This window comes from Phoxinus phoxinus (assembly GCF_949152265.1).
Source record: "Phoxinus phoxinus genome assembly, chromosome: 6".
In the NCBI taxonomy this organism is placed as follows: domain Eukaryota; kingdom Metazoa; phylum Chordata; class Actinopteri; order Cypriniformes; family Leuciscidae; genus Phoxinus; species Phoxinus phoxinus.
Genome location: NC_136881.1, coordinates 27459774 through 27483706, shown reverse-complemented (window position 1 = coordinate 27483706; position 23933 = coordinate 27459774). Strand labels below are relative to the sequence as shown.

General features: G+C 36.2%; 1 protein-coding gene across 5 annotated transcripts in view; it reads left to right on the top strand.

The window, feature by feature from the left end:
* LOC307000311 (uncharacterized protein) overlaps positions 1-23933 on the top strand; it is a 95013-nt gene that overhangs the window by 45464 nt on the left and 25616 nt on the right. For 2 of the 5 annotated variants that reach the window (XM_079615790.1, XM_079615789.1), the window contains exon 2: positions 20897-21161. The exons of the other annotated variants lie outside the window; for them this stretch is intronic. The gene's annotated coding sequence lies outside the window, so the exon portion shown is untranslated. The remainder of the gene's footprint in view (positions 1-20896; positions 21162-23933) is intronic. 5 annotated transcript variants of the gene reach the window in all.

The following is a 23933-nucleotide window of genomic DNA, read 5'->3' as shown; positions in this document are numbered from 1 at the left end:
ATTTGACTGCATTTCAATGTAAATGCAGTCAGTGATACAATCAGTTTAAATGGGGCACTTACATACACATTATAAAAATAATAATAATAGTTTACCACTGAAACTATTTTTGCATCAATTTGTAAACAAGCTTGTTTCAAATAATGAATCTAAAGTAAAACATTTGTACAATAGGATCACAACCGGCTGGTGGAAATTTGTGTATTATTAATGCATTATATACAAATATATTGTGTACGACATTCTTATGTAAGGAATGAAGAAGTTCTGGAAAAGAGGGCACGATAACCTCTACATTTCCATTTTCCTGAAATCAAACTAAATTACAAAAACAGAAAAGCATGTGAACATCTTAACCTTTATGGAAAAGTTCAAGTCTGTTTTTGTATTTGGCGGTTTGCCTGGATGTTTCGAGCCCTGCATACTTGCATCTGCGTAGTTTACAAAAAAACATTTGAAGAGCCATCTTCCAATTTATAATATCTAACAGTCTATAATCTCAAATTACAGGTGCAACTCGAAAAATCAGAATATCGTGCAAAAGTTCATTTATTTCAGTAATTCAACTTAAAAGGTGAAACTAATATATTGTATAGACTCATTACATGCAAAGTGAGATATGTCAAGCCTTTATTTGTTATAATGTTGATGATTATGGCTTACAGTGCAGCTATGCAAACCTTTTCACATTCTAATTTTGAATTTGGGGTTTTCATAAGTTGTAAGCCATAATCATCTATCAATCAATCATTGAAATATCTCACTTTGCATGTAATAAGTCTATATAATAATTTAGTTTCACCTTTTAAGTTGAATTACTGAAATAAATGAACTTTTGCACAATATTCTAATTTTTACATGAATATTGCATGAAAAAAAAAAATCCCTGTCTGCACTTTTTAAACTAATAATTAATAAACAGACAATGTTACCCACAACTGCAACAGAACATGGAAAAGCATAAGAAAATAATGCAGTGTCTGTCTCTCAAACATAATGTAGTTTGACATCTTTGCCACTTGGTGTCAGAGTTGCCTCCTTTAAAGGCATTTCAGAAAATTCTAACTAAAAAAGTACATTTAAGTTATGTTCTACTGTAGTTGTTTGCAAGTGGCATGTTTGCTATAAAATTCCTCATGCACCATTATATTGTGTTAATTTGTAATGTTCTGCTTTATATATATATATATATATATATATATTATTTTTTTATATAGCCTAGGTAACAAAACATTACAAAATATGATTGATGTCAATTACATTTTTATAATAAAATATATATTAATATAGTATAGTAATGATTCAGTTATTTAAAGTAAGTTAGGAGTTTATTGGTGTTAAAAATATTAAATATATACAATTGGAGACATATAAAAATACATTATTTAAGAGCATATCTAGTTAAAATATTTGTATAACAATAATAATACAGTTCCTTGGGCAACAGTTTATGGTCAAATTTTTATTTTTATTTTTTTAATAATAATTTGTCAGTGTTATAAAATCATATCTCCATATCTCATATAGTGAATGACATATCTCCGTCTCTCTCTTTCTCTCTCTCTCTCTCTCACACACTCACTGTCTCCTCCATCATCAATAGCACTACGAGTAGACATGATGAAAGTCACTCACGGGCTCCCAGAGCAAGACCCTTGGTTCGCTGCAGTCGTTTTGAGCGCTCACACACACACAGTTTCACACTGCCATACACTTTAATTAAAGCCTTTGAGAATTGTACGTCTTCAGCAGCAGACAATGAACAAACTTTCAATCACTTGACAGGTATATTTAAGTTCTGCAGGTTTGACCAGATGGGCCATCTATTTTATATAAGAATCTAAATGTGAACGCTCAGAAAGTGAAAAGGAACCCTATATAAAACAAATCACAGAAGTAAGTGTAGCCACTCTTGATAATCTATCAGTGTGTTTGATGTTTGAGCCAATCGGCGACACATCAGATATGAGTTAAGATGAGCTGGCAGGACATTAAAAAGAAGAGCTTGTCTTGATCTAATTGCACAGAGCAGAAATTGTGTCCCTTCATGAGAATACTTAAAAATATTTGTATATGATTCATTTATGCATTTTTACTTATCAATGTTTGCATGATGAGGGACAAACACATGTCAAAAAGTCAACATCAATCAAAAGGCCCGCACAATATTTCGAATTATTTCCGTCCGGTGATTTCTCTGAAAGTGTCTCTAGGAGCCAACGTTCAATTTGAAAGGGTCCATGTTACCCCCTGCTTTTTTGACAGTTTTCACAATCCAAGTGATATGCCTTTTTGAACATCAAAAATGCACTTCAAAATAGGTCTATTGAGCATTTGAGGACATGTGTATTTCTACCCCCTGTGTGTCTTTGAACTTTCACAAGATACAAAAGACAACACGCTGAAGAATAAACATTTCAAAATCACAGCACACTGAAAGATACCTTGAAAGCAAGCCGTTCGCTGTTGGTGCTAATCCACTGTGCTTTTTAAGAGGTGTCTTTGCTCCATCTAGTGAACCTTTTGGGTAGGATGAAAATGAATTTATTCTAGCCTGTGCGCTCCTGCTAAGATCATGTGCATATTAAAATTCAAAGCACTGAAAGCAAGTGCTTCATTTGAGACTCCTGTCCATCCTGTTGCACTTTGATTTCATCATATTGGTGGATTAAGGTAGTCTTTGCTTCCTGATCAACTAGTGTGCAAATTATGAGCTCAATTGATGATATCCTGTGTGAGACACCTGTCTGCTTCCCATCATTTTTAATTAGGTTCACAGAGGAAAGAATTGACAATATTGAATACATAAATGCATTTTATTTAGTTAAGATTTACAATAAGAAAATGGTGGCATAGTAACGATTTCTATGACATTGGCTTTCGTGTGTGTGTGTGTGTGTGTGTGTGTGTGTGTGTGTGTGTGTGTGTGTGTGTGTGTGTGTGTGTGTGTGTGTGTGTGTGTGTGTGTGCTTATCTGACTTGAAATTGTGTCAGTTTGAATATACAGCACAGAAAATGTTAAAACAACACAACATTAAAAATGTTCACCAGAAATGATCAAATCAGTTTTGTTTGTTCAGATTTGTTTTTCTGCTTAAAAAGCAGTTTGACCTTTTTTTTTAATACCGTTTATTTATATAGCACCATTATCATAAAACAAACACACATAAAACAGGGAGAAGAGAGAATAAAAAAACAGACAACAATCCTAAAAATACATGACACAAATTTCTGATTATTAAAAGCAAGTGAATAAAATAAAATGAAAGACATTTTTTCAGCAGTGACTTGAAAATGTGTAACGAAGATGCAGATCTATCTACATAGTTTAGGACCCGCAATCGCAAAGGCACGATGACATCTTTGTTTTAGTCTGAACCGTGAAATAGCTACAAGCCGCCGTGTCCCTGATATAAGACCTCTGGAAGGATTGTGTTGCACTAAATGCTCAGAGAGATAGGGGGGAGCCAGTTTGTTCAAGATATTATAAACAAATAAGAGGATTTTAAAATCAATTCTAAAACGAACCGGCAGCCAGTGAGATTGGTGTAATATGGTCACGTTTGCGAAGACCTTTTAAAAATCTTGCTGATGCATTGTGGACTACATGGAGACGTACAGTACTAAGGTAGTGGAGTTACAATAATCTAAGCGAGATGATAAAAATGCATAGATCACCCATTCAAAGGAATAACTTTAGTCAGCAGACGAAGATGGAAAAAAACAAGATCTGACAACCGAATTTACTTACTTGAAGTTTCAAATCACTGTCTAGTAGAAAACCCAGATTTGTAACACATGTGTTCACTGATAATGTAAGTGTGTGCAGTTGAGGATGACACCATCAGGAGGACCAAAGACTATTAGCTCAGTTTTGTTTTTATTTAATTAAAAAAAATAAAGAAATAACTGCAGACATCCCTTTTTTAATGTCAGGCATGCCAACAGGAGCTCGAGTGAATTATTGCCAGAATGTTTAAGAGGGACGTAAATCTGAGTGTCATCTGTGTAACAAGGAAACGACATATTTTCTAAAAAAGTATCTCAAAGGGAGCATGTACAAGGAAAAAAGAGTAGGGGCCAAAATGGAGTAAAGGGCCTTCAGTAAAGCTGATTCATTACTGTGAAGGGCTCGGAAACCAGACTGAAACTTCTCATAGATAGAATAGAGATTTAAATAGTTGACATGATACAACTTTTTCAAGAAATTTGGAGATAAAAGGTAAGTTCGAGATGTCCCTGTAGTTATTATGAACAGCAGGGTCAGGATTTGGTTTCTTAATTGAAGGGACTACCTGAGCATGTTTGAGGTCAGCTGAAAAAAAAATATGAAAAAAATATTTATTAACAATAGAGTTATTAATAAATAGGCCCTAATGTGTCCAAAAAGTTGTATAATAATATGTGGTTGAATAATATCCAATTAACATGATGTAGGCTTGAGATGGACAATCATTTCATGTAGAGAAGAAAAATAGGTTTGAATTCATGCCAAGCAGATGAGCATGGAGGACATATAGACTGAATGCTATTAGTTTCAACTGTGTGTGGCCTCTTATTTTTTTATCTTATTAGAAACAAATAGAAGTCATCACCTTTTAAAAAAGAGGCTATACCAGGTAAAATTTAGGAGAATGATTTAGAACAGAGTCAATGGTGGTAAAAAGTAGCTTTGGCTTGTTTGCATGTATTTTTCTATGATATTTAAATAATATTGACTAAGATTTGCTTTCTTAACTGCATTTTGAAAGTTTGACAAAGCATCCCAGGGCTTTATAGTGCACCTGAAGTCTTTTCAGCGTGTGTCTCATTTAACCCTGGCTCAGTTTTTCTTTTAAGGTGTTTAGGTTTTAATGGGACAACAGTCTAAAATATGAATACAGGTAGAACTAAAACGAGAAACGTCTGAAACACAGTATTGATTTATTTAGTTTTTTTTAGAAATACGCTACTTGACACTAATTTAGAGATTACACAAACAGTAACAGTACAAGAGTGCTTTCTATTTTTACACAAAGACATACATTTCTTTAGTCACCTATGGAGAGTGGTGGTGAAATGTACTGATGATTTCAAGTCTTTAGCTCATTTTTAATTTTTAAAGTGATGTTACGTCTCACCCCTTCCATATTATACTTGTGTTGTGCTATGTAGCATTTTTTTTGACAGTTTAATTTTGTGCAATACAACTTAACATAAAGAAACCCCTAAGCTCTCTATCATCGTGAGTTGTAAAACTGAGATATTGTAAATATAGACTAAAAAGCTATAATGCTGTAGTGTTGTTCTCGTGACAATCATCTCAGAAAAATTGACATTTAGTTAATAAAAAAATGTTACATTGTGCAACAAAAAAAGATGAATTATACATCCTCAGTTCTTCTTGACAATCCTCTCATAATGTTTAATTAAAGCTCAATAACATAGACTGCCAATTAAAGGCTATGCAGACAGCGGTCCAGTGAATGGTTGAGTGCTTTGGGATTTGGCTACATGGCCTTTTACATTTTACATCCCTGTTATTTTTCAATTAGTGTGAAAGAAGAGGCGTGTGCAACAACTTGTAATGAGCATAAAATGGATATAAAATTCATCTCAGATAGCCCAAGCTGTGTCCATTTACTTGGAAGTGTGAGATACAGATAAGGTCTTCTGAAGAACTCGGATGCAGATGATTCAGAATAGGACGTGTTGCTGCTTTTTTCTCTCTGACCAAAAGATACACGATTACCCAATAGTTACCATTATGATAGTAAGTTTATATATATATATATATATATATATATATATATATATATATATATATATATATATATATATATATATATGGTTATTTATAAAGTCAGTGTGCACAAGTTTCAGTAGCCAATGTTATTTTTAGTATGAATATTGACACAAACCATTTTGTTTTGCAGGCATTCTAATTATTTTTTATGATGTAATGACCAAACACAAAGTCAACATATCTAAAACTGCAATGCTGAAACTTTCTCCTACAATATCAGTGTTTTGTCAATTCAAATAAATACTTTATAAGTGTTTTCAGTGGAGCTAAGAGAACCCAAACTTTAGCTCCACTACAGAAGCTGTTATTTTTCAGGTGTAATGTATTGAAATCGCTGTCATGTATTTCTAATCTACCCTCCGCCTCTGAAGCATCAATAAGGAAAGGCCATATCCCTTCTCCCTGAAGTGATAATTACCCACATCACTATTGATCCGCCTATTGATGCATTACTAATTGTTTGCGGCTCTTTTTTATTTATTTAATTCAATCTCGTACTAATGCGTGCGTGTTAACCTTGAGTCGAGGACTTGGGCAGAGTTTGGAATGTAGATGTGGGATGCAGGCGTTAGGGTTCTACTTTAAAATGGCAGAGATTTTGTGCCGTTTGCACTTTGAGGCTCGGCTGCTTAAGCAGAATGTCAATTCGAGCCAAAATTTGAGTTGCCGTAACGATTCTTTCTTGACGTTGTTGAGATATTGAATTTCGTCCCAGCCTTGAATGTTTCCAAGTTTCCTGAGTGGTCTCACAGGTGCTTGTTGAAGACGGCACAAGATGCAATTATATTGACAAAACTCGAAACCACATTAAAGATGAGATGGAATAATAATTACGATATTATGTATCAAGAGATTTGAATTAAAAACAACAAAAATGCATTCAGTTTGCCTTTAGTTATTGATATCTATACCCACACAAATCCCAAGGCTACAATTGCGTAGGTGAATATGCATTTACTCCCTTTTGCTGTTAAAAAAAAAAAAAAAAAAAAAAAAAAAAAAATTCTAAGAGACCATGAAATAACAGAAAGAAACTTGGTTGGTGTCTACCATTCAAAGCAATGAAGTCTTTGAAATATGCACACAACAAGTGTGATAAAGCACATAAATCAGGAAAATCCATAGAGTAACTATTTATGACAAGACCAACAGCAAGAAAAAGAAAAGGATGAAAATACAAAACGCCCGTGTATGAATATGAAAGTGTCAACTATAACACTGCTGTTTTTGGCATGGCCTGGGTCTACAGTGCATGCGAGTGAGTTTTATGAATATGCACAGTCAGTAGTACAGAGGTACATCTAGGGCTAATGTTTGTGAGCGATAGCGCGAGATAATGCATTTGTGTGTATGTCCGCGAGTTCGCAGAGCTGAAGGTGTTTGTGCTGTTATGCCCTCTGGCTTGGCTGCCAGCTTCTTTCCCCCACTTCAGAGCCAGGAGGCAGACTGCCGAGGAATACCGATCACCTTGGCCAGAGATGCTCCTTTGAGCCTTTCTCTGGCATCTTTTCCCCTTCTGCCAGCTTCCTCCTCTGCTCCTCTCTTCCCTTCTGAAGTTGACAACAAAGACATCCTCGGGGTCCTCCTTGATGTAAGACCCGCTCTTGATCTTCTTTCCCTATGTTTTTTGTACCTTAGTGTTGCGCTACTTTCATATTCCGCTAGCACAATATTTACACTCCAGAAGACAAAGCCGGGGTGAATCTTTCATGCTGGCCAGGGCCCTTCAGAAAGAACCAATCGTCTGGCCACGTTTCGGCTTCATTACCTGGCCAGGCTTATCAGATATCAGGGACAGGTAACCTCCAGTCGTGCCTCACTGTCACACACCATTCCAATCCCGCGCCAAGGATGGAGCCGCCTGGTGTGTCGGAAGACTTTGTTCCCATCTTGATTTGCCTAAACCTATCCCGTTTATAATTGAACAGCTCTTTGCGGGTGCAAGAGCGGCAAGAGAGCGAACAGGAAAAAATGGCAAGCACGGACCGAGTTACATCTATCGCCCTCAAAGTTTTTCATCTCTTCCCTTCTTCTCTGACATGGAGTACCTCCATCACGGCTGCCACAGTTCCCTCTTTCCCCCCTGCCCTCCCTCACTCTCTCGCTCTCTCTTTCCTTTCCCGCTTCCATGAGGAGAACTCTCCAAAGAGCTAATTAGAGGAGCGAGCGAGTCCAGAAAGTCATGGAGGAGCTGAAGGAAGAGACGCGTTCCTCGCTCGCCCACACGCTCGCCGGCTGACTGTCAGGGTCCTGCAAAGGGGTCACCAGAGTAACCGGCAGTAACTAGTGGCAGTTGAGGGAGAGTGATGAGCCACTGACAGGAGGTTTCCTTCAAGAGTCCAAATGGCTTGGAGTGGTACAGGCTCAAAGTACCTGGAAGTACAGAAGCCGCGATGCTAACGACATGCTAACACAGGCTGTTCCATATCGCTCACACTTGACAAGGGAGAGAGCTTCACATTCTTAGAGGAAACCAGGGGCATAAAAAATACAAATAAAATGCTATCCAAAATATTTGCTTCAGTGAACAAAAGGCAGTGCTCAGATCATCCAATATATTCAGCATTATTAAAATAACTGACTGACAGCAAATCTAATAGCAAAATAAAGTAATAATAATCTAATAATCTTATTATATTAATTAACATAATATTTAGAAAAATATCCATTCTATGGTCCGGTGTTGTTTTGGACCCCTTTGATTTTCATTTTACAGCCATCAACAGTTTATTCTTTTTGAGGCATTTTTTAAAATAGTTTATTTTGAAAGAAACTACCGACGTATGACGTAGGATGTAGGAATAGCGTAAGATTAGGTGAGAGTAGACGCCTTTTGTGGTTCAAATAAATAGGGATGATCAACAAACTCAAGCTCCTCCAACATTTTTCTTTAATAATTCTCGTTTTAGACTTTTAATTTGTGACCGGTGTTATGTTTTACTCTATCCTCTGTGCTTTTGCATTCGTCAATACGTCATACAGCGGGTAAGAGGTCACTGGACTCACGTACGGCCTTACCGCAAGACAGTGATAATAAATATGGATATTTTTCGCATCAGAAGGCCTTTATTAACCCCTGGAGCAGTATGAATTACTTTTATGATGGATGGATACAAAAAATTATATCATTCACTCCCATTATAAAGCTTGGAAGAGCCAGGATGTTTTTAATATAACCCTGATTGTGTTCGGCTGAAAGAAGAAAGTCATATACACCTAGGATGGCTTGAGGGTGAGTAAATTATGGGATAATTTTGGGTGAACTAACCCTTTATCGTCAGTAGATAAAAAAGTAACACAGGTTGGGATCAACATGAGGGTGAGTAAATGATGACAGAATTTTTATATTTTGGGTGAACAATCCCTCTTAGCTAACAATTTCAGATTCTTAACACTTGATTTCCAATTTAGCAAATAAAGGCAATTAGACAATTTTAACAGCCTTTAATGATCTCTAAAGCTCTCGACTCTGTTATGTGTATTACAACAAACCGCAAGAGGGTTCAGTAAAAAAAGTTTTAATTAAATTAACATAGAGTAATGACCTAGACCAGGCATAACCAGATGAATGAACAACACTAAAAAAGTTCAGTAAATACAATGTGAAGATATAGGAAGGCAGCTAAGAGTTGATAAGAGAGCATAGGTCATGTCAGGTAGAGCCAAGAGCCAAGCCAGGTTAAACGCAAAAGGAAGAACAAAAGGATTCTGGGAATGTCTGCTGGGTCCTCCATTGCTTGCAGACCAAACTTCTGGAAAAGGTTATGGGGTTGCCATTATATTTTCATGATGATCATTTATTTATTTGTCAAGCAAATCCAATCAGAATAGCAGCCAGGCTTTGCACAAAGCAAACTGTGGTAATTAGCAACACTGGGAGTGGTGGCAACAAGTCCGACTTCATCCACCGACTTTTATGTGTGTGTGCAGAGAGGTGTGGGTCTAAATATTGATGGAGTTGCCAACGTACATGGTGAAAACTACAAACAGTGTTGTACTGGACTGGCAGAGCAGCAAGGTTATCATAAAGATGGCATGCCAACTAACTTGTACAAACCTAAGTTGCTGAAACTCAAATAGTGGACAAGCTGGTCCAAGTATGGGTAAAGATCTGAACTCTTTGAAAACACACTTTTTGTTTTGCTCCAGCTATCCTAACTATTTTAGCACTGTGTTCTAAATTAAAACATTCACATGTATCATTATATTTGTCCTCTAAGAAACAATAGTGCTTCCTATATGTTAAGTTGGAAAAAGAGTTTACACTTCTTTGATAACTTCTTGTGGAGATTTAATTGAGAATTAACTGCATAACAGTATTTTTATAAGGTGTCCAATAAATTCAAATGGAAAAAAATTTGAATTACATCATAAAGTTCCTTATAAAATTATGAGCGGAATTTGCAATAAGGTGAAACCAAGTAGCAGTCCATTAAAGAAACATTAGTCATATTTTCTCATGTACTATTCTTCCCTACTTTCTTTACTTTTGACTTTTAAATCTTACAAAAACTGATGAAAGCGAGGGAAGTAAAAGCGAATGCACAAATGTCAATTTTTCAACGGAAAAAAACCCCTGCATTAATGCAACACACGCGTCTTACTGTAGCAACACACTGCAGAACATGACAAAGCTTCCTGTTCAGAGCTGTGTGTTTGTCTTCATATAAAATGTAACATCCTGCCGTATAGCCTCGTGCGCCACGTGGGACCTCACTTTGCAGGTCTCTGGTGTAATCCCATGATTCCTTTATATCTCGTTTCTCAAAAGAGCGTTAATTACCAAAAACCTTCATTTCTTTTAATATGGCTCAGGCCAATTAAACAGCCCATTATTCACGCAAATATTTTATTTGAAATGACGTTTTTTTTAATGAGGCTTCTGCCTTGATTGTTAATCGCCATGAACGTATTAAAAGAAAGGGTGTGCGACACAGAAAAGTGCCTTTGTACATCTGCTTTTCGATGAATATTTAACACGTACCCCAGATTTTGACCATGTGCCATCCTGGTTCCTTAAACTGTGACGTCCTTATGTGTCTAACCATTCGCGATCTAATGTGTCCTAGTGAGAATTCGGTTACACTTTATTTTAAGGTGTCCTTGTTACAGTGTAATTATGCATTTAAGTACTGAGTGATTTTAATGAACTACATGTACTTACTATGGGCTTAGGATTAGGGTTTGTTTTAGTTGCATGTAATTATGCATAATTTAGTTATTACTACAGTAATTACATGCAACATGTGTAACAAGGACACTGTAAAATAAAGTTACCGATAATTCTTTATAACTTAAATCAAACCGAAGTCATTCATATGAACACTAAAAATGTTACTTTATACAGGCAAATTCAACACTGGTGAGCATATAAAAAATATATCATATTTAATGGGAAGAACTGTGTAATTCAAATGATAACTATTTGTATATCCAAAATCTTAAATGCAAGGACTTTGCATGCAGTGTCTGTAATTACAATGAATGGAAACATGAGGCTTGTATCCAGTTCCTACTTGTCCCCATTTTCGGAGCACTTGTCACAGCTCCTGTCTTTAATAAATTCTTGCTCTGTTAAATAATTCAGCCTTTTATCAATAAAGCTCAATGTTACTCTATCTCATAGTCTTCACATTCAATTGTAGGACTATTTCTTTATTCATTATCTGTGTCATTTTGTCACTTTCTAATGTGCGGCTCTCTGAAACGGCAATCTGTATTTTTCCTAGTTCTCCGTCTTTTCATCTCCCTCATCCATTTTTATTTTCGCTCCCTCCCTGTGCACATGGAACGGAGTATTATCAATGTTCCTGACATGTCCCCTGTTGTCCATCTTATTCCCAGACACCGGAGCAGAAATACCAAACTTTTTGGTCTACATTTGCATTGATTTTGTGGATTAGCTCAACTAATTAGATACTTACGGTGGTCAATATGTTTTCTAATGAAGTGCAGAGAGACCATCCACATTTAATTCTCAGCAATCACGATAATCTCTTCATGACCTCATCACTCTCCTTAGGCAAGTGTACTTGTATTTTTTCCCAACTAATGTGTGAGTCACGACATCTCGGAATACCGTAGCATAACAGTGCGCTCCTGTAACGAAATGTGTAGGAAGTGATGATATCGATTTTGCACTTTCCGAGACGACATGACAAACAGATTTGTCCGCAGTGGCAGTATTTCAGGGATTAACATTGTCCTGGTTTGGTTAATCTTCATTTGTTTTTTCTTTCAGTACCTCTGGGCAGCATGCATTATTAAAATGCCTCTAATGACATGAGTTGTGCCAGATAAAACCATGACCTTGTAAGCATTGATCTCCCGAGATACACCAATAAACTCTAATTTGGACGCTCTTGATATGGCAAAATTCAGACTTATATTTAAAACGCCATCGATCGCCAGCCAATTATTCTCCACCTTTTCATTTCACTCGGCCTTATTGATTTCATGCTGTTGTTTGAATTGCAGAATTACTGCTGATAACATTGCAGCGTAAACTTGCACAAGTATCATTATGATTCCATGCTGTATATTCTTCCTGGTAAGTTGTTTAGTAAAATAAATGCTTATATGTAAGTGCTGTAATGATTTGGGGTAACTTTAAACCATCGGTCTTTTGTAAGACTTTAGATTTAAAGTTGCAATGAAACGGTAGTAGTGAAATATTTTACCTCTGCATAGTGATGGACATCCGAGTGACATGGATTATTGAAAAATAAAACAAATGTGAAGCAAATAATTTCTTTTAGATGCATCAGCTGTTGTCTGGATTTTGGGATGAAGGCTTTGCACTCAAAAATTTAGACATTTTGATTAATCATTTGAGGTCAAAGATAAAAAGAAACATACTGTATGCACAGATGAATCGTTTACAATAAGATCTAACATGCATTTAGAAAAGAGTTAAGGTACATTTTAATTTAATGGCAACTTTTTTTTTTTTTTTTTGCCAGCCACTTTAATGGCCCCCAGAATATTTTTTTTGAATATCTGAACATACAATATATTAAAAGAAAGAACAAGAGGAAAAACATTTTTTATCATCATTTGAATGTGGGTATTTGAATCATTTGAATTTGAAAGACAATTTGTCAAAGGATTCAGAGCTATGATCCAAATATAGATTGAGTATATCAAGTCCATCAACACCCCCAAAACTTGCACAGTCCTATACCTCTTTGTGGGTTCGACACTTTATTCTGTAATGTTAGGCAGTTTCGATTTATATGCTGTTTAATGTATGATAATCACGTTAGCTTCGTAAGCTATTCTTCTATTATTTTTGTTTGCTGCTTCTTCACTTGTTTTTGGATCCAGAGATTCTGCACTATTTCAGAAGATGCGTAGTGTTTATAGTGAAAACATGGATTTCCGGGAAATTCCATCAACGGTTCCATCAGTACTTAAAGTACTTGTAAAGCTTAAAGTCTGTATGAAATCAAATTGACCCTCTCTTTCATGTTTCTGGTCTTATTGTGAATGATTCTTTGTTTTTGTTTAATAATCTTTAATATTTATACGTGTAAAATGTAAATGTAAAAAACTTGCTCTTCATCACTTAGGCCATGGTCAAGGCCATTTTGGCATGTAATGGCCACTTTTCACAACCCAATAAGTTTGAGATAAAAAACCCTTCTCGTCGGATATCCAGTTTCACTCGTCACATTTGTAAGAAATGAAGTGTTGCAAACGGCAGTTCGCATTGACTTTAAATAGATGTTTTTAGCATTCTCACTCTATATTTAATCTCCACAAAATGATCTTGTTTAAGATCAATCAAAAATCAGGACAGAAGTGGTCGAAAGTGGACAAAAGAGACGGATTATAACACCAGGTGTAAGCGGGAATGTGTTTTCCTCATCTACTTGTGATCCGATCAAGCAAAACTTAATACCACAGGGCATTAAAGACAATTGTTGCACAAAAAGTCCCTTAACATGAGTGTGTGTGGGTGTTTGTCAGGTTGTTTCTTTATATCCTACTACTACTCTTCCAGTGAAACGACAGTGAATGTGTATTGTGTGACAGAGAGTGTATGTGTGTTTGTGTCTGCTGTCTGAGAATCTACAAGCAGAGACCGCGGTGGGACTTGTCTGTGCGTGGGGCTAAGTGAAGGTGACAGTGTTTCTGAGCAGCTTCCTCCCGCACAGGAGAGTGATGAGACTCCCTGTGATTGAAGGAACATTCCTGCAGGCGTCCTGCAAGGCTTGTAGGATTCAGAGCACCGTCACCAGGGGAACAGCAGCCGCGGCTACCCCAGGCTTTAAGGTGTTAGCCTCTCGCGAACAGCCACCGGCACGCTGGAAGTGACCTGACAGAGACAGAAGTTCAATTATAAACTAAAGAACAAAAATAACTGTAATTTAAGGCACATTGCATTGAGGTATTAGTATCAAATCTTCAAATAAAAAGAAAGCTTTAAGCGTTTAAGAAGGCACGTCTTTGATGGAGGATGTTGTTCAAGACTATATGCACTATTATGATTATGTACTGGAAACCGAAGAATTTCCTAAGATCCATATTTGCGGAAAAATATCAGGTAAGGTGGAAGAGGCACGTAGCACAGGCTGTCAAGGTTCTTAAAGGTCTAGTTAGCAGAGGTAATAGATGAGAGTTGTCAGTTTCACAGTTTATGAGCCCCACATGTCCCCTGAGAGCTACCGTAGCCTCTGGCCATTCTGCCCTTACCTAAGGCATGGACCGCTGGAAAAAAATATAAGAGAACCTGATGCTTCTAGTCATTCTGCATCCCTGCATCCATCTCAAAATAATTGGTGAGGCACCTTTCCACAGAAAAGGAGAAGGGGGTATGAAAGAGTAATAGCTTGCAGCAAAAATGAACAGGTCTGTTGGTTCAACTCTGATACACTGAGTCGGTGAAGGTTGTTTCTCCTGCGTAAAGTTTTGGGAAAAGTTCCTTGTGACTTAAATGATTAACTGCAGATCTCAGAAATGTAAGGTCTGGAGAGAGTCAACTAAGGGGGTATTATTAAAATGTGTGTACTGTCGTTTTGTACAATTATTTGTTCTTATATGTAATTTTTAAACCAGTAACATTTTACAATAAGGTCCAAATAAATTCTGATGAAAACTGTTAATTTATCAATTCATCTTAGTTAATATTAATCTCTACATACTAATTTTTTATTTTATTTGCTTTATACATTTCAAGATGAACATTAATTCATGTTTTACGGACAACCATGAATTAACAATGAATGAACAATAGTAGCCTATATTTATAAATTAACATATTATTAAATGTTTTTCGTTGTTAGTTCTGTTAGTATTAGTGTATTGGATCACTGTAAAGTCTTATTAATTGTCTGACGTCTATTATACGTTTTGATGCTAAATCAGGGGTCTTCAAATATGATTATTTTTTGAAAGAGAAATTGTTTTAATATGCCACACGCAAATAACTGTTAACTTCAGCAAAAGCTTAAGGACCTAAAGATCAGCAGAATATTTCACTGTCCTCTTCCACATTGAAATGTCATGAATATTTACATCAGTAATGCTTTAATAGCTTTGCAATGTAAACATCATATGCAATAGTGTGCAAATATAATAATATTGGTAACACTTTACAATAAGGTTACAATAAGGTTAAGGTAGAAAACATTAGTTAATGTATTAACTAACATGAACTAACAATGTTAGTTAATAAAAATACAGCTGTTCATTGTTTGTCCATGTTAGTTCCCAGTGCATGAATTAATGTTAAGAAAGATTAATAAATGCTTTAGACGTATTGTTCTTTCTTAGGTCATGTTAACTAATAATTATTATAAAGTGTTACACTAATATGATAGGTTTAAAGCACAACACTCTGTTTTAGAGTCCTGAAAAGGCCCCTGTGTTACACTGTGAAATTTAGACATGTCTCTTTATATCATCTTTATGTTTTAGCTTTGCTGGTTTAGCAAGTCCACAGATCTGTTGATCTGTCACTTTTCTTCCTCACACCAACATTCAGGCCACACTTACACATAGCCGGGTATTTAGAGAAACTAATATTTCCCCCCCTCCGTTTTCAATAATAACATCGTGCACACAACCCGCATAAATACGCCGTCGAGCGCCATCATAACTATGCCAAACCTATGGGCGGCAGTGTAGGGAGAAGGATAAAGCCATGCAAGCCCATCAGAATCCTCAGAATCGACAAGAGAGTACCTAAAACCCCGTTTCTCCCAGTTGACACGACAACATATAACCGGCGTTTTCAGAAATCTCCACTTTGGCCGGAGTTTTTTAGAAATAATCGTTTTCTGGGATAAAAACTGTGTTTTTGTGTAAATGACAGGCCAAAACGCAGAGAAACATCTGCGTTTTCCCATCGTGTAAACGGGGCCTCAGACAGAATGAGACTCACTTCACTTGCAGCTTTCTTCATCCACTTACAATCAATGACGTGCTTTATTATTATTATTTAGTGTACATATCGAATCAGAATTAAAAACTGGTCTTTTTTTATCCATGGTGGTGAAGCGCATGCAAGCAAAGGTTTCGGCCCTCCTCCCTGACAACCTGTCCAGCATCTAATGACTACCCCAATCTCCATTTGCAATTCTTTTTCTCATCTCCCTCCCCTCCACGTACATACATCTCTAATCTGGTAGAAGAAAGGCCCTTCTCACCCCCAGAACTCTGAGAAGACAATACCACTGGGTTTTACGCTACCTGTAAGCTCAGAGATAAGAAGGAAACACAGTGAAATTAGGGGGGAAAATCATTATTCTCTGAATGAGACTTCTCGGGTTTGATCAGAGGCCAAATCAAAGCCCTATCTCTTAGGCTACTTAAACATTCACTTTAAAAGTCGGCAAACTGATTGTACTCGTATGGAAATCGTGGCTGCCGTGCCGTCACCGGCCTGCATTCTCTCCTGTCTCCAGGTTCTCTGGGATCCCAGCAGAGCCCTCGCTCTCCCCTTCATTAGAATCCTCCTGGTGAGGGGCAGACTCTGAGAAATGAGCAAAAGATGTAAATTCGAACGCAGAAAGGAAAAGGTTCAGATCTTTTCTCTTTTTTCCCCCCTGACAAGCTCCAGAGAGTATAATGAAACAAGAAATGTTATGGAAACTGAGAGTAGTTCGTCTTGTATGGTTCAGATGGTGTACCGGGCCGCTGGTGTTTCAGACGGACGGCTGTGCTTTTGTCAGTCCGTGGGCATCAGACGCGCATCGTGACAGGAGGACACTGGAGTACATCGAGACTTGTTGCCATCATTAAATAATGTTCTTATACCGACAGACCAACACTCTAAAAAATTATGGGTTGTTTCAACCCAATTTTGTGTCAAATATGGACAAACCCAGTCATTAGGTTAAATTTTTTAATTACATTTTGTAACCCAACGTTTGGGTTTGTCAATATTTTACCCAAAATTGGGTTGAAACAACCCAGCATTTTTTAGAGTGAAGAGAAAGAAAAAAAAATTTTGTCAACACATTTTTACATTCCACAAAACGTATTTACAATAAGATTAAAACATGAACTAACGATGAAAATCATTCCAAAAGCATTTATTAATCTTAGTTGATATTTATTTCAATATATTATCAAAATCAAAATTTTTATCTGTTAATAGTATTTAATAGACCTGAGCTGATATGAATTAACAATGAATTGTTGTATTTGTATTAACTACACTCTAAAAAAATGCTGGGTTGTTTTAACCCAATTTTGGGTTAAATATGGACAAACCCAAACGTTGGATAAAAAATGTAATTTAAAAATTTAACCCAATGGCTGGGTTTGTGCATATTTGACCCAAAATTAGGTTAAAACAACCCAGCATTTTTTAGAGTGTAGCATTATACTGTAACAAATGTATTGCTCTTTGTTAGTTAAATTAGCTAATGCATTAGCTGATAATACTTTATTCTAAAGTGTTGTTCCCTGAATCAAATCAAATGTTTGAACAAAGATGCACTGTATTTTTGCTTTTAGAAAACGGAACTGATTTGTGCGATCAGCATTCAGATGTTGAAAGGCATTTAATCAGGACGTGCCCATTCCCTGCAACAGCGTTTGATATTCCAAACACTCGTTCTGACTAAAAAGGCCTTGTTTCTGGGTTGATCTGTGTGGGTTTCGAACAGTTCCGCCGCGCGGAGCATGCAGACGGCAACAAGAGCACGTTCGACTAGGCCAAGACCCAAACATGCATTAAGATTACCACCATCCTCATTAGCGCCCTGACGGGCAGCATCATCATCATCTGTTAGTGCGGGGAAAATATTCAGACGGGGTGTTCTCAACATCTCAATGGCCATGAAATGGATCACCTTAAAAAAAAAAAAAAAGGTGGGGGAGGGATAGAAGAAGGCCGTGGTGTTCTTATACACTGGAAAGATTCATGCTCTTGGGCTTCTGCATTGATGGGCTGTCATGTAGCTGATAGGACTGTGCTTTAATTGGGGAGTGTATTAAACACTGTGCATGGTTATTGGGTTTTCATATTAATGGAGCTTCAACTTGGCATGTACTTAAAGAATGAAATCTAAATTATTGATGCTGACGATTATTAATTTTGATGTAGGATATGGGAAATTCTAGTATTCTGTAGATATGGCTGATCTTTCATTACATGGATGAACCTGAATTGTTTAAAATGTGAGCTTGAAGTAATTATGTATTCAATTATTTTTGTATTAATAAAAACATTGGTATGTTTAATCAATATCACACAAGCAAGAGTGCTGTTTTTCCCGAAGATATGTGTAATTCGGCAAGCAATCACATTATTACGAGAGTGATGCTGTTTTTAATGCTTAAGTTATCATAGAAAAACATACAAAGTCACAGAATCAACAGAATCAAAGCCTTGCATCTCAGAGCAACACAAATTAGGTGGTGTTTTGTTCCTGAATGAATCAGCACTTTAAAAGATTCGGTTGAGGTTTTGAGTGAATGATTCAATGATTCACTCTTAAAAAAAGAAGGTGCATCCAAAATCATATACTAGGTACTTAGTATGTACTAAATTTGCAAATAATAAAAATAATAATGTGACGGTTAAAAAATAATGTTCTATACAGTGACTCACAGCGTCTGTTGTGTCGATTCAATGTCGTTCACAACTCCTTTAATGTGGCATAATGTGATAGTAAAGTGTCCATCAAAGTAATGCGCACTTCAGAATCTCGGTGGAAGTAGTAGGTCATCTAGGTACTTTTTGTCTACAGTTTTATGAATACAATAAATGCAGACATACTACTCATTTAGGTCTCTCACCTACTAATAGGAAAGTAGGCATGCTCCGACACAAGGAGTCACTTGTTTCATTCCTGAATGAATCAACATGTTTGAACAAATCTGTTGAATGAATGATTCAGAACATCCAGTCATGAAGACAGTCACTTGTCGCCACCTACTGGTGTGTCAATGCAACATGCATAAACAGTCACTGAAAAATCCACCAAGTAATGTGCAGATTGCAAAAACACTGACAACCCAAGTGATGCAAAAATATATATTTTGAAAGCAGATGTGCTGTTGGGTTGTTCGATTAGCGTTCTTGGAATGCTGTGTGGCCAAACAGATTCAAGGACCATAACTAACTTTGACATTATATTAACCTCGCAGGAATAGTGCACTTCCTGTTCATATCATATGAGCAAGTTGCTTTTAATATCTGATTTTGAGAATTTATCGTGAATATTTTTCAACAATCATTGATATATTTGACTAGTTTTCTAAAGGGTCATATCATTACGTATATAAATGCCCTCACTACAGATCTGACCAAACCAATTATCAGCTTCTGTGAACGTTGAAGTGCAGTGATTTGATTCATTACAATATCATAATCTCTTAAGTGACGTTGCTTCCAGATGAATGACTGACATACCCATTTAATAATCATGATCTACAGCAGGTGGTGTTGTAGAGTTGTGAACTCAGAGACTCTTTTCACACTGACTTTCCCTGACCATGTCTCTCTTTCTCTCTGCTGTGCGGAGGAAGGTCACATAACCTTGGGCCAGCCAGACCCATTGAGCCTCTGAGGCAAATAAGAGCTGTCACTGTGGCATTTCACAGCTAATTCCCATGACAACAAAGAAGGAATAGCCCCTAATAAGAATCAAAGCTATCATCAGGACAATCAATGATTTCTATTTATATACAGAGCAATCCAGAGATAGCCACAGATATGATGGCAATCACATTGCAAGTATTATATGTACACAACTTGCAGTGAGAAATCGTCCTGAAATTGAAAAGACAGTAATAGAGAGATATTCTGAGTTTCTCCTGGGAGCAAAAAAAAAAAAAAAAAAAAAGTCTTTCACTATTGTGCAGAATCTTATTTGAACTCTGACCACTACACATTTTACCATGGAGATATAAACAAGAGTGCTATTATGTAATTGAACTCAATGCCTATGAGGACAATTGTCTTCAAAATGAGCGCTGGAGGAACTCCAATAATGAGTTTAAAACGTCTTTGTGTCTTGTGCCTGTGGGGAGCTAGCTATGATTAATAATTACTGCTTTAATTGTCTAATGTTAATTAAACACAATGTTATTATCTGGAATTAGTTGGAAATCTGGCCGTATTTGACTGTGACTGAATGGATAAGAATAACCATTGTTTCAAGACTGGTCTGCTTGGTGGACATTTTGGTAATTCTTATTTTATAGATATGTCGACCACGCACAGCTGGGAAGGTATGGGACTCTCTCTCTCTCTCTCTCTCTCTCTCTCTCTCTCTCTCTCTCTCTCTCTCTCTCTCTCTCTCTCTCTCTCTCTCTCTTGAGGATTTCAGTCTAGTATCGTCATTACGATTTTTCAGTGTTTTTGAAAGAAGTCTCTTATGATCGAAATTTGATCAAAAATAGAGTAAAAAAATATTTTGGGGGGAAAAAATCATTACAGTTTAATAATAGAATTTTCTATTTTAATATATTTAAAAATGTAACGTATTCCTGTTGTGGCAAAGCTAATTTTCATTGTCAAATGATACTTCAAAAATCATTCTAATATGCTGATTTGGTGCTCAAACGGTACACTGTAGTGCATACCGCAACCATATATACCATACACACATATACACACACTCACCTTACTTTCCTTTTCATTGCTTGTAGGCCTACTGTTTCCATCACCCACAGCTAAGCAGATGACACAAGCTCAAGCACAACGTCCCGTTCACCAAATCTGCTTCACTTCCATTCCCATGAAGCAATTGCAGGACATTAATGGACCTTTCATGTGCAAAGCTCTCCGGCAGCCGGAAGCCAGAGAGCACAGGGAGAGACGGGCCGTGGTAATTGACGCCTAGCCTGGGAGAACAATCAAGGCCAAAGCAGCCGAGCAGCACATCCTCTAATTATTGAGAAGTCTAGCGTTGAGGTACGGTGATAATCAGTCTCCTAGAGACCTGCGCCTCTGTGTGGTTTGAGCCGATTTATCGTGTTTCTCTCCCCGCTTCCACTTTTATTAAAGATGATATTTCATATTGAGGGGGAAAAAAAGGGATCTCCAGACAAAAGTTAAAATGCAAAGTTTCAAGTCTGAGAGAGAGACGACGCGGATTATTTCTCGGCTTATCCACCGAGTACATGCAAGAAAAGGGATGAATGTGGAACGAAACATCAAAGAGATGGAACTAAGAAAAAAGGAGCTGAAAAATGCTCTTAAATATTTAGTAGGAATGCCAACAGGTGGTCAAGAGTTCAACACCGGGAAATGGTTTAATTATGATGGATTATGGATGAATCTTGTACTTATGTAAATTTGCTGATCATTGCCCGATTGAAAAAGAATTGAAACAAAAAAAAATTTAATTAAATGATAATTAGGGTTAATTTAAAAAATAAAGTCTTAATCGTAGATAAGTGTTCTTTTTACTGTTCTAAATCCATTTATGATAAGCTTATGAAAGTAGCTTCTCTAGGAATGTGTATTTTGGGAAGAATTCCATGTATAGTAAATTACTGAAAGACTCCCGACGTCTCTCTCTTTATATTGCCAGAAAATAATCAGAACAACTTAAGGGATTTGAAATTAGATCGTACATTGTTTTTATCTGACGTACTAGGTGACTGATTTTTTGACTTTTATTTGTTTCAGTTTAAATATAAAGTCCAGTGGATAAATACTTTCTTTCTTTTTCTTTTTTTCTTTTTTTTTTTTACAAACCCACTTCTACATGCTCGGGTCACTTTCCAGTGGAGACGGAGAGGTTGGAAGTGTCACAGAAACAATCACTTCCTCAGAGACGCTGTGTGCGCCTCTAATGGGCTGAGCTTAGTGCAAAAAAAAAAGGGGGTGAAGTGGCTGGGAAAAAACCTTTAGAACTGTCTTAGATCCCTGGGCATGGAAACCTCCAAGATAAGTAATAATTGATAAACGTTGGGGACGAGAGTTGCCAGCTCCTTTAAAAAAACCCAAGATACAGTCTTAAATATACTGGAATACGATTATGCCTTTCTTTTATCCCTATTCATCTGCGTATCTTAACCCATCTTCCCCAATTCACTTTTCTTTGACTCCTGCTGATGCCAGTGAAAGAGGACAGTCAACACAAGGACCAAATGTTTTTTTTGTTTTTGTTTTTGTTTTACTTTTATTTGTTTAATTTATACTCTCTGCTCTTCATTATTATTATTAGTAGTAGTCGTAGTAGTAGTATCACTTTCATTCGTCATTTTAGCAGTTTATATAACAACTATTGCTATCGTAATTGCTATTGTTGTTTCTATACTGTTATATGTTCCAAACGTGTTTTTTATTTATATTTAATATTTCAGTAATAAAGTGCTCACAATAAATTTGCAAACTATTAGTTTTTAGTTAATTCATAGTTTATATTGAAGTCTCTAAACTGTTAATATATTAATAGTCTATACAAATAGTGAGTTTTTCATTCATTGTCCCTGTAATTTAGAAATGCTATAGCTCATATAAAAAGAGTTAGATAATGTTTTTTATGCTTAGTAGTCTAACCCTAATTATAATTGATGTATTTAAAGAATGTGATCTCATAATATGTATTTGTACATGTGTACAAATTGTACATTTACTTACACCAATTGTACATTTACTTACATTGAATCGACACAACAAACAGTATTGACAGTATTATGTTACTTCATGTTTTGTAAAAGTTTATGTTTTGCTTTTGGGAAAGGGTTAAGCAAAAAAAAAAAAAAAAAAAAAAAATATATATATATATATATATGCAAATTGTGCAAATATGGTCCAATTCTCACTATTAACTAAATATTAACTTCGACTTTTGCCTCAATAAACTCATAATTACTGCTTATTAATAGTTAAGGTAGTTGTTAAGTTTAGGAATTGGGCAAGATTAACGGATGAAGAATATGGTCATGCAGAATAAGGTATTAATATGTTCTTTACAAGTACTAATAAACAGCCAATATCCTAGAAATGTGCATGCTAATAAGCAACTAATAGTGAGAATTGGACCCTAAACTAAATTGTGTAAATAAGTTGTTAACAAAGCATAAAAAACATTAATGAGCTAACTAAATAATAATTGTGTTTATTATAAAGTGACAATAAATGAAGAACTGTTTGTATATTAAAATATTAGCAATGCAGAGATTATAATATATAAACTATGAATTAACTAGTTAGAAAATGATTTGTAAATTACTACTTATAAAGTGTTACCATTTGTTCAAATTAAACAAGCATGGAACTTGTGCAGTTTTAATTTACAGAGAATTGAATGATCTTTCAGTGTCAGAGTCTTTATGTGGCGGTCTGGGTGAACAGACTAGTTAATACTATAGAAACACATTGAGGAAAATAAGTTAGACCTGCAACTTTTTAGTCACTATTCTAAACACGTGACCATGAACATTGCTTGAATTCATGAGGCCCGGGATAATAGATGATGCCCCTAAAGACACATGTAATGTCCCCCTCGTGAAATGGCCCTTAGACCACATTCCACCTTGATGACGGCCCTGATTATAAAGCACATTTTCAACCTGTGATTAAAACCACATCCAAATAACTAAGTAAATCAGAAAGAAACTTTCTGACATCTATTGAAATATTTGTCTTAATTTGAACAAAATTGACTGCTGGTAATTATAAAAAGCATCTGGCCAAGGCATGAGCTTTCAAAATGCGTAAGAGCTGTTTTTG